At 43.5% G+C, this 14421-nt stretch overlaps 1 protein-coding gene across 5 annotated transcripts in view; it reads left to right on the forward strand.

Moving 5' to 3' along the window:
* The window catches only part of LOC126285025 (copper-transporting ATPase 1), a 535387-nt gene that overhangs the window by 44390 nt on the left and 476576 nt on the right, over positions 1-14421 (forward strand). Inside the window, exon 1 of one of the 5 annotated variants that reach the window (XM_049984348.1) lies at positions 4093-4247. The exons of the other annotated variants lie outside the window; for them this stretch is intronic. The gene's annotated coding sequence lies outside the window, so the exon portion shown is untranslated. Of the gene's footprint in view, positions 1-4092; positions 4248-14421 lie in introns of those variants that run through there. 5 annotated transcript variants of the gene reach the window in all.

Consider the following 14421-nt stretch of genomic DNA (forward strand, 5'->3'; position numbering starts at 1 on the left):
CATCAGAGACAAGGCTGTCGCCAGGAGTGCCCCAGGGAAGTGAAATAGGACCGCTGTTATTCTCCGTATAAGTAAATTATTTGGCGGACAGAGTGGGCAGCAGTCTGCGGCTGTTTCCTAATGATCCCGTGGTGTACGGTAAGGCTTCGAAATTGAGTAACTGTAGGAAGATACAGGATGACAGACAAAATTTCCAGGTGGTGTGATCAATGGCAGCTAGCTCGAAATTTAGAAAAATATAAGTTAATGCGGATGAGTTGGATAAACAAACCCGTAAAGTTGGTGTACAGCATTAGGAGTTTCGTGGAAGACACAGCCACATCGTTTTAATATCTGGGAGTAAAGTTGGCAAGCGAAGCGAATAGTCGACTTCGATCTATTGGAGGAATTCTAGGAAAGTATGGTTCATCCGTAAAGACTCTGCATGTACGTCGCCAGTGCGATATTGTTTTTGAGTACTGCCCCAGTGTTGGGAATCCGTAAACATTGCGCGTAAGGCCCACGACGATAAGAGAAATTAGGACTCAAACGGAGCCATATAGACTTTCCCTCGTTATATTTATGAGTGGAATAGGAAAGGATATGCACCGTGGAGTGGATTGCGGAGTATCTATCGTGTATGTGTATGTGTGTGTGCGCTGTTCTCTTCCCATTTGCGCACATGTGACGGCATACACCACATCATCATTACGTCACGGGGCCAAGTCACCCGGTATCGAGAAATACTGCTGTCCCGAGTGAACTACCGTATAAATTTAGCCACAGCTTAAGAAGATACCAACGCAGATCTCCTATGGAAAGATCTTAAGGAGATGTATAACACTAACAGAATAGGTTTACACACGTGTTGTTCGTCCAATTCTTTGATAAGTGAAACTTCCTGGCAGATTAAAACTGTGTGTCGGACCGAGACTCGAACTCGGGACCTTTGCCTTTCGTGGGCAAGTGCTCTACAATCTGAATTACCCAAGCACGACTCACGGCCCGTCCTCACTGCTTTAATTCTGCCAGTACCTCGTCTCCTACTTTATATCGGCGTACACTCCGCTGCAGAGTGAAAATCTCATTCAGGAAACATCCCCCAGGCTGTGGCTAAGCCACGTCTCCACAGTATCTTTTCTTCCAGGAGTGCCAGTTCTTCTGGTTCACGGAAGAGCTTCTGTGAAGTTTGGAAAGTAGGAGACGAAGTACTGATAGAATTAAAGCTGAGAGGACGGGTCGTGAGTCCTGTTTGGGTAGCTCAGATAGTAGAGCACTTGCCCGCCAGTGGCAAAGGTCCCGAGTTCGACTCTCGGTCCGGCACACATTTTTAATCTGTCAGGAAGTTTCATATCGGCGCACACTCCGCTGCAGAGTGAAAATCTCATTCTGGGATCTTTGAGAAGTGTTGGTCAGCCTAGGACCCTTGCCCAGTTGAATTAAAGAATGTAACAGAAGACTAGCTCAAAGAGGCCATTGCTGGTCAAAAGAAATCTGCTATAATCATCTTTGGCCTTAATTTGAGGAAGACATTTCTGGAAACACACATATACAACGCACTGTGGAGGTGAATTATGAACTGTGGGATGACCAGAAAACAAGAGACTCGTTAAGTGTTTGAAATGTGGTGCTATAGTGAGTGGACTGACGAGATAAGGAATGAAGTTTTCTGCTGAACTAGCGACGAAAGGAACGTGTGGAAAACACAAAAGGAAGGGACTGGGTGATGGGACATGTGTTACATTAGGCTATAGCTTCCATGGCATTAGAGAGCTATAAATGGCAAGAACTGTAGAAGACGGATTATAATATTTCGAACTCATGGCTGAGGACGTTGGATGAAAGTGCTAGTCCAAGATGGTGCGCGTACAGGAGATGCGTTGGTGGCGGGCCGCGTCGAACCTGCCAGGCGACTGACGAACCCTCCCCCAAAGCCTCTAACCGAAAGCAGGGGCAAGGGGAGATTGGTGCTTAACGTCCAGTCGACAACTCGGGCATTAGAGACGGAGCAGGAGCTCGGATTTGGGAGGGATGGGGAAGGAAAGCGGCCGTGCCCTTTCGAAGGCACCATCCCGGCATTTGCCTGAAGAGAGTTAGGAAAATCACGGTAAAGCTAAATCAGAAGCGTTCGATTCCATCCGACTCTAAGTCGTCATTATGGCGGAAATAGCTAGTTCCAGGGTATACAATATGGCGACAATGTCGTCACTACATACACATGCCAACAAACGGCAACAAAAATAAATATGACAATAACGTGTCACTCGGAAATTACAATGAAACTAACGGGAGAACCGGGGATAATTGGCGGTTTAGGGCGGAGACAAGGTAAATATACAACAATAAAATATATACCGCGCCACTCTAAAAATACAAAAAAGTTTAAATTTCAGAATTGCGCTACACCAGCTAAACTACAGGAATCTGACGTTTCCCTTGACGTATATAGCTGAACCGCAGCTATCGATACCAAAAACCCAACACCTACAACTCCGAAAAGTGGAACCGAAACACCAGCAGCTCAAAAACCCAAATACTCCGTATTCACCACATGAATTGAAACACAACCGACCTACCATAAATATACTGCAGGCGAAACATCACAATTACTATAGAAAACAAAAATAGCTTACTTACAAAAGCCTACGGCAGTCCCACCCAGGTTGGCCACGACTCGCACGCACAGACACCCACGTGACCGCACCAACTACCTAAACTCAAAACCAAGTTAGCACGATGACGACCAAAACTCAAATGAACCCAGTGTCACAAAGTCTACTCATCACGCCCACATGCGGCAGCATGGACGAAGTACTATTGTGTTCCCCTTGGAGTGCCTTTTTTAATGTGAGTCCCTTTGTCTTACCATCGGGCTGCTTGTTATAGATCATTTGAATGGTAAAAAATGTATCGCAGACAACAGTCACCACATCTAACATTTCCTCATCATTTGTCCTGAGGTTTTAAGTCATTTTGGTGTTTGTCGATTAGAGCACCATTTGTCCCGCTGCGAAAACAATGTCAGTTGACGAAATCGGCTACTTTTCTCCCGGAGAATCCGAATCCGCGATCTTCCGCTCCCTGGTGGTGCGGCAGCGCGGTCGACTTTCATGTCACTGCATGTCCCCCTCCGACACGAACAACTTAAATCGCAATCTTTTTTTAAATCCGTTTTTTACTTTACCAGATATTTATAAAGACAGTTCTAAATGCCCCGCCTGGTATACGAATCCATTAGACTGAGCTACAATCCACAAATGTGTGTGTGAAATGTTATGGGACTTAACTGCTAAGGTCATCAGTCCCTCTGCTTACACACAACCTAAATTATCCTAAGGACGAACAAACACACCCGTGCCCGAGGGAGGACTCTAAACTACGCCGGGACCAGCTGCACAGTGCATGAATGACTGCAGCGCCTTAAACCGCTCGGCTAATCCACAAATACACATTCGACGCAACTGTCACCTATCCACAAGGAAATGTGGTATGGTGCGCGGAGGCAGAACTCTGTTTGCGACTAGGCTGCTCCACACACGCCGCAGGACGTCCCAGTGAATAACGGCATACCAGATCTGGTTTTGTTCACTTTTCTACGTGTAAAGCAAGCTACCATTCATCACACCAAGTACAATTTATGTCCAAGTCATCGTTTATCCTCCTCGACGACGGCGTTTTTCCGTACACCGTAGCGTCATCGGCAGACAGTGGGAGATTACTGCTCATCCCGTCCGTCAGGTGAGTTACGTGTCTAGTGAAGAACAGCGGTCCTGTCGCACTTTTCGGGCCACCTCTCACGATACCCTTGCCCGTGATGAAAACCTGACGTCGAGTACAAAGTTACTAGTTGGTGTTATGTACCTCTCACCGCCCTGAGATTGGACACCGCGTCCGAAGCTGGCACAGAGCTAACCGCGGCTGCTGCTACTCACCGAGCACGCAGACGCCCTCAGCTGCGCCACGTGGGCGGCCTCCGTCTGCAGCGCTCTGCCCACTGGGCGCCCCCGCGGCCACTGAGAGTCTGCAGCCTGCAGCTACCGCGGCGACACCTGTTGGGAGCCGCGGCCGGGCCAGCTCCGTCCGCTCCGCAGGCGTCAGTTGAGCGCCGGAAGACGTCGAGGCGGGGAAAGCGGGACGGCGCGGTGTGTTGTACGCAGTAGTGGTGCAGCCACCGCGTGCTGCTTCTGATGGCACGGCGCTCTGCGGCGAACGGGACGCCACCGACTCACCGGCACCACTAGTCAGCAGCACTGCAACCGCATCCACAGGTACCCGAAACCGTTCTCTGTCCTGCGCAAGCACCAACCAATCCACCGACCGACAAGTTGGACGTTTTGACCGACCGATCGACCATTTCTCGTTGTCGGCATGTCGGGCTATTGTATCTCTAAAGGGCCTTATGCACGCACCGACCGACCGACCGACCGAAGTTTGCTGGCGTCTTGACCTACCGACCAACTTTTTTTAAGGGGATGTCGTCACAGTGCTTCTCTAAAGCTCCGCCCCCCCCTCCACACACACACACACACACACACACACACACACACACACACACACACACACACACACCCCAACCGACCGTCCGACCGATAAGTTGGACGTGTGTGGCCGTTTTGACCGACCTACTTACTTTCCTTGTCGGGATATCTGGTGGGTGCTAGGACCACGCGACAGCCAATACCCCTCCCCCACCCCCATCTACATCTACATCCATACTCCGCAAGCCACCTGACGGTGTGTGTGGCGGAGGGTACCTTGAGTACCTCTGTCGATTCTCCCTTCTATTCCAGTCTCGTATTGTACGTGGAAAGAAGGATGGTCGGTATGCTTCTGTGTGGGCTCTAATCTCTCTGATTTTATCCTCATGGTCTCTTCGCGAGATATACGTAGGAGGGAGCAATATACTGCTTGACTCTTCGGTGAAGGTATGTTCTGGAAACTTCAACAAAAGCCCGTACCGAGCTACAGAGCGTCTCTCCTGCATCTCCGTAACGCTTTCACGATTACTAAATCATCCTCTAACGAAGCGCGCTGCTTTCCGTTGGATCTTCTCTCTCTCTTCTATCAACCCTATCTGGTACGGATCCCACACTGCTGAGCAGTATTCAAGCAGTGGGCGAATAAGCGTACTGTAACCTACTTCCTTTCTCTTCGGATTGCATTTCCTTAGGATTCTTCCAATGAATCTCAGTCTGGCATCTGCTTTACCGACGATCAACTTTATATGGTCATTCCATTTTAAATCACTCCTAATGCGTACTCTCAGACAATTTATGGAATTAACTACTTCCAGTTGCTGACCTGCTATTTTGTAGCTAAATGATAAGGGATCTTTCTTTCTATATATTCGCAGCACATTACACTTGTCTACATTTACATGCAATTGCCATTTCCTGCACCACGCATCAATCCGCAACAGATCCTCCTGCATTTCAGTACAATTTTCCATTGCTACAACCTCTCGATATACCACAGCATCATCCGCAAAAAGCACACTGAACATTCGATGTTATGCACAAGGTCATTTATGTATATTGTGAACAGCAACGGTCCTACGACATTCCCCTGCGGCACACCTGAAATCACTCTTACTCCGGAAGACTTCTCTCCATTGAGAATGACATGCTGCGTTCTGTTATCTAGGAACTCTTCAATCCAATCACACAATAGTCCATATGCTCTTACTTTGTTCATTAAACGACTGTGGGGAACTGTATCGAACGCCTTGCGGAATTCAAGAAACACGGCATCTACCTGTGAACCCCTGTCTATGGCCCTCTGAGTCTCGTGGACGAATAGAGCAAGCTGGGTTTCACAAGACCGTCTTTTTCGAAATACATGCTGATTCCTACAGAATAGATTTCTAGTCTCCAGAAAAGTCATTATACTCGAACATAATACGTGTTCCAAAATTGTACAACTGGTCGACGTTAGAGGATCTCTAAATGGCTCCAAAAGCTATAAAAAGAGGAAACATACCATAAAAAACTTGATGTCGCGTTGTGCTGAAAATTATTTTGTGACAGCATGTATTATTACTTCCGTTTCTCCCTCCTACAGCTCAAACACGCGAATACAGCAAAAGTGGATATATCGGGTATTGTTCCGTAGGTCCTCAAATATAGTTGCAAGAAATGAAGTACTTTCCTCTTTTATTTCAAAATGAATCCATATTGGTTTCCTACGGCGTATAGACAGAAGCCATCGATCTTCTGTGTTTCTTTTGGTTTTATTTCCGTTATTTACCAGAAATGAAATCTAAAAACCGAAATATCGGCATTTAATGGACGTTAATTCAATAAACGCACTTGCTTTATTGGTATAAGTGTTAAAAAAATTCGTCCCTATCCAAGTCTATGAAGAGCAATAGTGTTTTTTGTTTTCAGTTCCAACAGTTGCAAAACGCTTCATTCGTTATGTACCTATTGTTGTATTTATTAGATTATGTGTAGTCTTTCTTATTCGAATCTGGAATAAATTTCTTAAACTTACAAGTCATGTTTTATACTACGCGCATGAATAAATTAATGACGTTTACAGGAATACTACGCGCATGAATAAATTACTTTCGTTTACAGGAACATAATTATTTTGCTCTAGCATGATGTATTTCCCCAGTCAATTACAAATAACGTTGCTGGTTTCAGGAATCAAATTAAAATGTTCAAATGTGTGTGAAATCTCATGGGACTTAACTGCTAATGTCAACACTCCCTAAGCTTACACACTACTTAACCTAAATTATCCTAAGGACAAACACACCTACCCATGCCCGAGGGAGGGAGGGAGGGAGGGAGGACTCGAACCTCTGCCGGGACCAGCCGCACAGTTCATGAGTGCAGCGCCTGAGACCGCTCGGCTAATCCCGCGAGGCTTTCAGGAATCATTTTAGCTGATAACAGTAGGGATACAACAACTTCTGCCACTGTCTAGAAATTGTAATGTAGCTAAGAGCGTCTCCTTGCAGCCTCTCTCGTAACTGTGTTCTTTGTCGTTGGGACTGGTTTGAGGATGGTCAGCAACACCGAAATGCATGTTTCATTCGTTAGATAGTTTAGAAACTCATCGGCTCCCACCTGCTTAAGTGACAGAACGTGGGTAAATTTCTTTCCTTGCATTAGCCACTTCTTTGCCCACAGTTTTCTCTCAGCTGTATAGTCTCGTTGCCCCTAAAACAGCCAAGGCAACCCCTTTTCCGCTTGTGCGTAAAACCAAGCGACCTCTCGTAGAACATAAACAATGAACTTACGACAAACAAATAACAGGGCGGCGCTGTAAACGCAGAGTGCAGTGTCTGTATGCTGTTACGAAACGGTCGGTCATTAAGTTGGTGCATGTGTAGGGGCCTTAAAGCCGCCGGCGCACAGACTATGATTTTGAATAGTGGTGGGCAGGAAATCGCGTATCTGTTAGATACACAGTGATTGATAAGTCACAGATATCACAGTAACAACTTTACAAAATCTAACTGCGATTTCAGTCACAGTTAGCAGTCGCAAGTAGCATTTCACAATAAACGCCGTGAGCCATCTGTTGGCCGAATTCCATACTGCTTTCTGCAATTTCAGTGACAAATCGCAACTAAGAGTCACAAGTAGCAACTAAAAAGCGCAGTTAACATTCTTTTCCTAGTGCCATCTGTTGAACGACGTACGTACTTCGTTATAAGAGCCTTGTGCCTCACGAGATCGGTGTGCTGTGTGTGCGTATGAAGGACTTATTTCATTAGTGGTACAAGTTCATTTTTGTTCATTTTGTGATACGGAGTCGTAAAGTTAAATGAGCGCTGAAAAATGTACAGTTGAGATACCAGAAATATTCAAGCATATGGCTTCTTGCTAGAAATGAACCTTTATTAATGTTTGTTTGGATCATTAATTTCAGAAGCATTATAGACAGAAAAGTGGAGGTAATGGACTTGTACCACTATTGAAATAAGCCCTTCACATTATATGACGACGTGCACATTCAGCATCAGTTATGATTGGTCAAACACAGCTGTGACTCTGAATGTATTATATTAATAAGAAGCAACATTGCCTTTTTCTCCTGAAAATATCAAGTAACGTAACAAATGTGATTCTGCTTCCAATATGACAATTTTGGTTAATACTCCACATGTCTACAGGACTTTGCAATGTTAACACAGCAGAACTCGGACATCTGTATAAGTGTAGTGAAATGAAAACAGCATTATTGAGTCATATGAATGCCTCACTTTTATTCTGGCACAGTTCAAGACTCGGGATAAAAGTTTTGCCCCTGGTGTTCTTCATGGCAACTTCACACACACGAACTTTTTGCCGACACTACAACCACCTACATAAGTAAGCTTTTCCTGTGTTATTTTCAAGTACTGCACTTAAGCTATTCCTGATTTAACCGGAAGATCTGTACTTCCCACTTTCATATCAACAGCCTCAAAATGCATATTCTATACCTCTGGCTATGTTACAGGTCAGTGTCACACTTCAACTAGTGTTTACCAGTAAATATGTGGCGGAAAATTACTGGTATAAGACGGCTTAAACATGTGGAAAATGAGATTTTCATTATTCAATCACTGTATTTAACATTTATTATTCCTTTAAAATTCCATAACAACTTCAATAAAACACAGTTTAATCACTCATCTGCACACTTATTTCACATTATGTCACTTTTAAACTGCAAATCCTTTAAGAGCTGTCTTGAATCTTCACGAGTCTCTCTCAATAGCCTTGATGTGGATAGATACGTACAGCAACCAGTAATCAAGAGTCAGAACGGTGTCTGCAAAATCACAAGGATTATTAAACAATTTTTGCTGTCACTAATTACAAGCAATATAATTGACAGAGTAGATTGCTAATATTTGCTGTATTGAAAGCCACTCAATGGGGTATATTTCACATTTGCAAGAACGATCTCACAGAAGTAATTAAGTCCATCGCAACACTTAGAAACTAACCTCTCGTGCGACGAAAATGGTCTAAAGACGCAGTGGCAATTTCTCTAGATCTGTTCACAATGATATTTTGAGTTATCAATTTACTGAGTGACTGAAATGTAGTTCGGGTACCTGTGAACATAACAATATGTTAGAATTCATTTTCTAAACACGAACTATTACGCTACTGTATGGCTACTTACATATTAATTACACTATTAATATTTTCACAGTTGTTTCTTTAATACATAATTAAAGCCAACGGAAGAACAAACGTAAAACTTACTTACCAGTGACAGATTTGTTGAGATGCAGTTTTCTGTGTGAGCAGAAGTAACATTTTCATACGGTGGTAAGTCGCAGAAGTTACAGAAATCGCAGAAGTAGTAGTGGCGGAGGGATACGCGACCTTCGTTCCTTAACTGCGACAAATCACAGTTAAGAATAGCAGATACTGAAAAGTAGCATTCACAGAAATGACTGATATCGGAAAATGGCAGTTTAGCCCATCACTAATTTTGAATGTCATCGTTGAGTGTGCCGAGTTCATCGTGCTATTGAACGCCGGCTTGTGCGTCCGGTACGCGCGTTGTTACGCGACCGCTGCGCGCTCCAGCGGCAGTTGCCGGCTGTATCTTGCTCGCAGATCGGACCTCATGAAACCGACGCGTGTAAAATGCCAATGTCAGCTCTGTCTTGTCTATATACTAGTCATGTTCTTATCTCTGTAATAGACATAAATGTAAACTTCAATGTACATGAACATGTTACAGGGTGTTTCAAAAATGACCGGTATATTTGAAACGGCAATAAAAACTAAACGAGCAGCGATAGAAATACACCGTTTGTTGCAATATGTTTGGGACAACAGTACATTTTCAGGCAGACAAACTTTCGAAATTACTGTAGTTACAATTGTCAACAACAGATGGCGCTGCGGTCTGGGAAACTCTATAGTACGATATTTTCCACATATCCACCATGCGTAGCAATAATATGGCGTAGTCTCTGAATGAAATTACCCGAAACCTTTGACAACGTGCCTGGCGGAATGGCTTCACATGCAGATGAGATGTACTGCTTCAGCTGTTCAATTGTTTCTGGATTCTGGCGGTACACCTGGTCTTTCAAGTTTCCCACAGAAAGAAGTCACAGGGGTTCATGTCTGTCGAATAGGGAGGCCAATCAACGCCGCCTCCTGTATGTTTCGGATAGCCCAAAGCAATCACACGATCATCGAAATATTCATTCAGGAAATTAAAGACGTCGGCCGTGCGATGTGGCCGGGCACCATCTTGCATAAACCACGAGGTGTTCGCAGTGTCGTCTAAGGCAGTTTGTACCGCCACAAATTCACGAAGAATGTCCAGATAGCGTGATGCAGTAATCGTTTCGGATCTGAAAAATGGGCCAATGATTCCTTTGGAAGAAATGGCGGCCCAGACCAGTACTTTTTGAGGATGCAGGGACGATGGGACTGCAACATGGGGCTTTTCGGTTCCCCATATGCGCCAGTTCTGTTTATTGACGAAGCCGTCCAGGTAAAAATAAGCTTCGTCAGTAAACCAAAAGCTGCGCCCACATGCATATCGCCGTCATCAGTCCTGTGCATTATATCGTTAGCGAATGTGTCTCGTGCAGCAATGCTAGCGGCGCTGAGGGGTTGCCGCGTTTGAATTTTGTATGGATAGAGGTGTAAATTCTGGCGCATGAGACGATACGTGGACGTTGGCGTCATTTGGACCGCAGCTGCAACACGGCGAACGGAAACCCGAGGCCGCTGTTGGATCACCTGCTGCACTAGCTACGCGTTGCCCTCTGTGGTTGCCGTACGCGGTCGCCCTACCTTTCCAGCACGTTCTTCCGTCATGTTCCCAGTCCGTTGAAATTTTTCAAACAGATCCTTTATTGTATCGCTTATCGGTCCTTCGGTTACACTAAACCTCCGTTGAAAACTTCGTCTTGTTGCAACAACACTGTGTTCTAGGCGGTGGAATTCCAACACCAGAAAAATCCTCTGTTCTAAGGAATCAACCATGTTGCCCACAGCACACTTGCACGTTGTGAACAGCACACGCTTACAGCAGAAAGACGACGTACAGAATGGCGCACCCACAGACTGCGTTGTCTTCTATATCTTTCACTTCACTTGCAGCGCCATCTGTTGTTGAAAATTGTAACTACTGTAATTTCGAAAGTTTGTCCGCCTGAAAATGTACTGTTGTCCCAAGCATATTGCAACAAACGGTGTATTTCTATCGCTGCTCGTTTAGTTTTTATTGCCGTTTCAAATATACCGGTCATTTTTGAAACACCCTGTATAAGGCAAAAAGGAAAGCTCCGAGTAGTGTCGGCAGTAAGCGTACAAAAATCTGCAGTAGTGTGTGTGTGTGTGTGTGTGTGTGTGTGTGTGTGTGTGTGTGACAAGGAACTCACTTATACTGTAAATCTAAACTATTTGAAGGAGTTAGTGACCCTGTACATGGCTACGAGTCTTTGCATAGTTAAAATGTTTCCACAACTTTAATTTTATAAAGCGAGTTAAAAAACAAGAGACTAATCTGATAAGTGTTCGTAGAACCATTAACGCCCGTCTTACACCCGGTACTGAATTCTCACATCTCAAAAGGGTAATTCCGTACATGGAATCTCAATTAAATGTGACATGTATTTTATCATCAGTAATGATTAGTTTGCTTAGTAAGTATAACAAATCATTTTATAAACGTATATTTAAACTACTGAAAAATTAATGTGACTGTTATATAAAACAAATTACAACACCTAATTTTTTAAGGTTAAATAACAGTACACTTTTGTTATTTTTTGTTTATTTCAAACTAGTTTTCGGCTAATTGATTCATTTTCAGGAAACAGCTGCCTAGCGTCTGAAAGAGAATAGTTTTTAGATAACCAAATATTGTAAGCGAAGATACAATCCACTTGCATACTGTTGTGCATCAGATTTGTTTCTTAACGTTGAAATTGCAGTTAACAATGCTAAGCACAATAAATAATTTAACTTAAAAACATTACAGGTTAAATGATCGTAATGATAAATTTTATGAGGTCTTGACATTGGCCGATAAATTGTTAAACTGGGCGCTCTTCATTTATGTTGTACAAAAAACATCTTTTTTTTTGACATTGTAACTAAACCTTAGGCAATGGAGAGTGTCGTACACAAAAAAAGTGTCTAAAATGTTCATACTAATTTAAGTCATAGAAGCATAGTCTTTTCCGAATGTGCGTCTGACCAGAAACCGATTCTGCTTTTTCATAACGATATATATCGTGAAACTTTTCAGGCATCTTTCAGATCATAAGGCACTGAATTTCCAAAAACACTGAAATATGTATTTATTTATTTCTAACCGAGAAGTCAGATACCAGTTTTCTTAGAAGTACCTTTAAAAGGAAGCTTAAGTAATTCCGTAAAAATTTAATTTAAAAACGTTCACCTACTATTTCACCCTACTAGGGGCTGAATTTCCAAATATGCAGAAACAATTTCTGGCCGAGAAAGCAAATAGGCCGGACGGTTTTACTTTTAGCTTCAAAATGGCCTCCATAGCGACATATTTTGAAGAATCTTTCATCCCTTATTTCACACCCTTAGGGCCGGAATTTCGAAAAACTATGCCCACAGTAGGACAAACGCTCTCGAAGGTCACGTTCTATACTTACTGGCTTGGTTTGGGTGTTGATGACTCAGTGAATTAGTAAAAACATTTCCTTTTATTAGCTTCTTCATGTATTGAAATGTCGCTCCAGTTCCCTTTCTTTAGAACTTTACTAAGTTCACACGACAGGTTTCGTTCTTTAAGGTGGCCATAGTCAAATGAATCTGAATGTTGTGCTGTAAAAAGCCAATGCAAAATGGTCAAGGTTGAAGTAGCAGGATTGACGCCCCTTCTCTACCCCATAGCTTTCAGATGGATTTGATAATAGCCTAATATAAAGGCCAGAATGATCGTGTCACTTAATAAAGTTGTGTAAAAAAAAGCCGCTTTTCATTAATTTACTTCTGTATGTATGTATGTATGTAGAGAATGTAATTGGCTAAATAACTGGGGAGCTAGAGGTCAAATATACAGGGTGTTGCAAAAAGGTACGGCCAAACTTTCAGGAAACATTCCTCACACACAAATAAAGAAAAGTTGTTATGTGGACATGTGGCCGGAAACGCTTAATTTGATTGTTAGAGCTCATTTTAGTTTCGCCAGTATGTACTGTACTTCCTCGAGTCACCGCCATGATTTCATTCGGGATACTCTACCTGTGCTGCTAGAACATGTGCCTTTACAAGTACGACACAACATGTGGTTCATGCACGATGGAGCTCCTGCACATTTCAGTCGAAGTGTTCTCCCGCTTTCCAACAACAGATTCGGTGACGGATGGATTGGTAGAGGCGGAGCAATTCCATGGCCTCCACGCTCTCCTGACCTCAACCCTCTTGACTTTCATTTATGGGGGCATTTGAAAGCTCTTGTCTACGCAACCCCGGTTCCAAATGTACCAAATGTAGAGACTCTTCGTGCTCGTATTGTGGACGGCTGTGATACAATACGCCATTCTCCAGGGCTGCATCAGCGCATCAGGGATTCCATGCGACGGAGGGTGGATGCATGTACCCTCGCTAACGGAAGACATTTTGAACATTTCCTGTAACAAAGTGTTTGAAGTCACGCTGGTACGTTCTGTTGCTGTGTGTTTCCATTCCACGATTAATGTGATTTGAAGAGAAGTAATAAAATGAGCTCTAACATGGAAAGTAAGCGTTTCCGGACACATGTCCACATAACATATTTTCTTTCTTTGTGTGTGAGGAATGTTTCCTGAAAGTTTGGCCGTACCTTTTTGTAACACTCGGTATACCATAAAATAAATTTAAAAATAACGTGGCGAAGAACTGCCAAAAACTAATTCATTTATCCTGCCACGCAATGCTGGTACTTCAAACGCTGTAAGTATGTTGCGAGAAATAGTTTGTGTCTAAATTCACAGTACCGTAGCAATGAAACCGCCATACGCAGACAGTAATGTTGTGAGAACTGTAACTGATTATTTTAAACGGGCCCTAATTTCAACCGTTTATGGACGCAAAACTAGCTGGGACCAGAGGCATCATCGTGGCTTCCTGACCGATAATATTAACTGTTGTAATATTTGGAAATTAGCTCATCTGTTTCGCCTAATTTGTTTTCTTTTTTTCGCTACTGTGCCAGCACGAAAATCTGGAAGTGTCAGATGTAGTGTTTTGGAGTAAATGTAGATAACAACTGACGAAATGTCATCAGAGAGTGAGTGGGCGTACGAGTCGCAATTCAACAGTACCTAGGCAAAAATTTTGGGTCTAATCTTCATGTCTCAAACTATTCTCCTGCAAAAGATTCAAAGTAAACTGAAAAAATTGTTGTGACATCTTAACTATCTGTAAAAGAGCTCTGGATAACTTTTGAGCAGCCGTTATAACTGGTGGAAGCGTCTGCTGTGTGGACAAGCTGCAT

Source organism: Schistocerca gregaria, chromosome 8 (genome assembly GCF_023897955.1).
Source record: "Schistocerca gregaria isolate iqSchGreg1 chromosome 8, iqSchGreg1.2, whole genome shotgun sequence".
Lineage (NCBI taxonomy): Eukaryota > Metazoa > Arthropoda > Insecta > Orthoptera > Acrididae > Schistocerca > Schistocerca gregaria.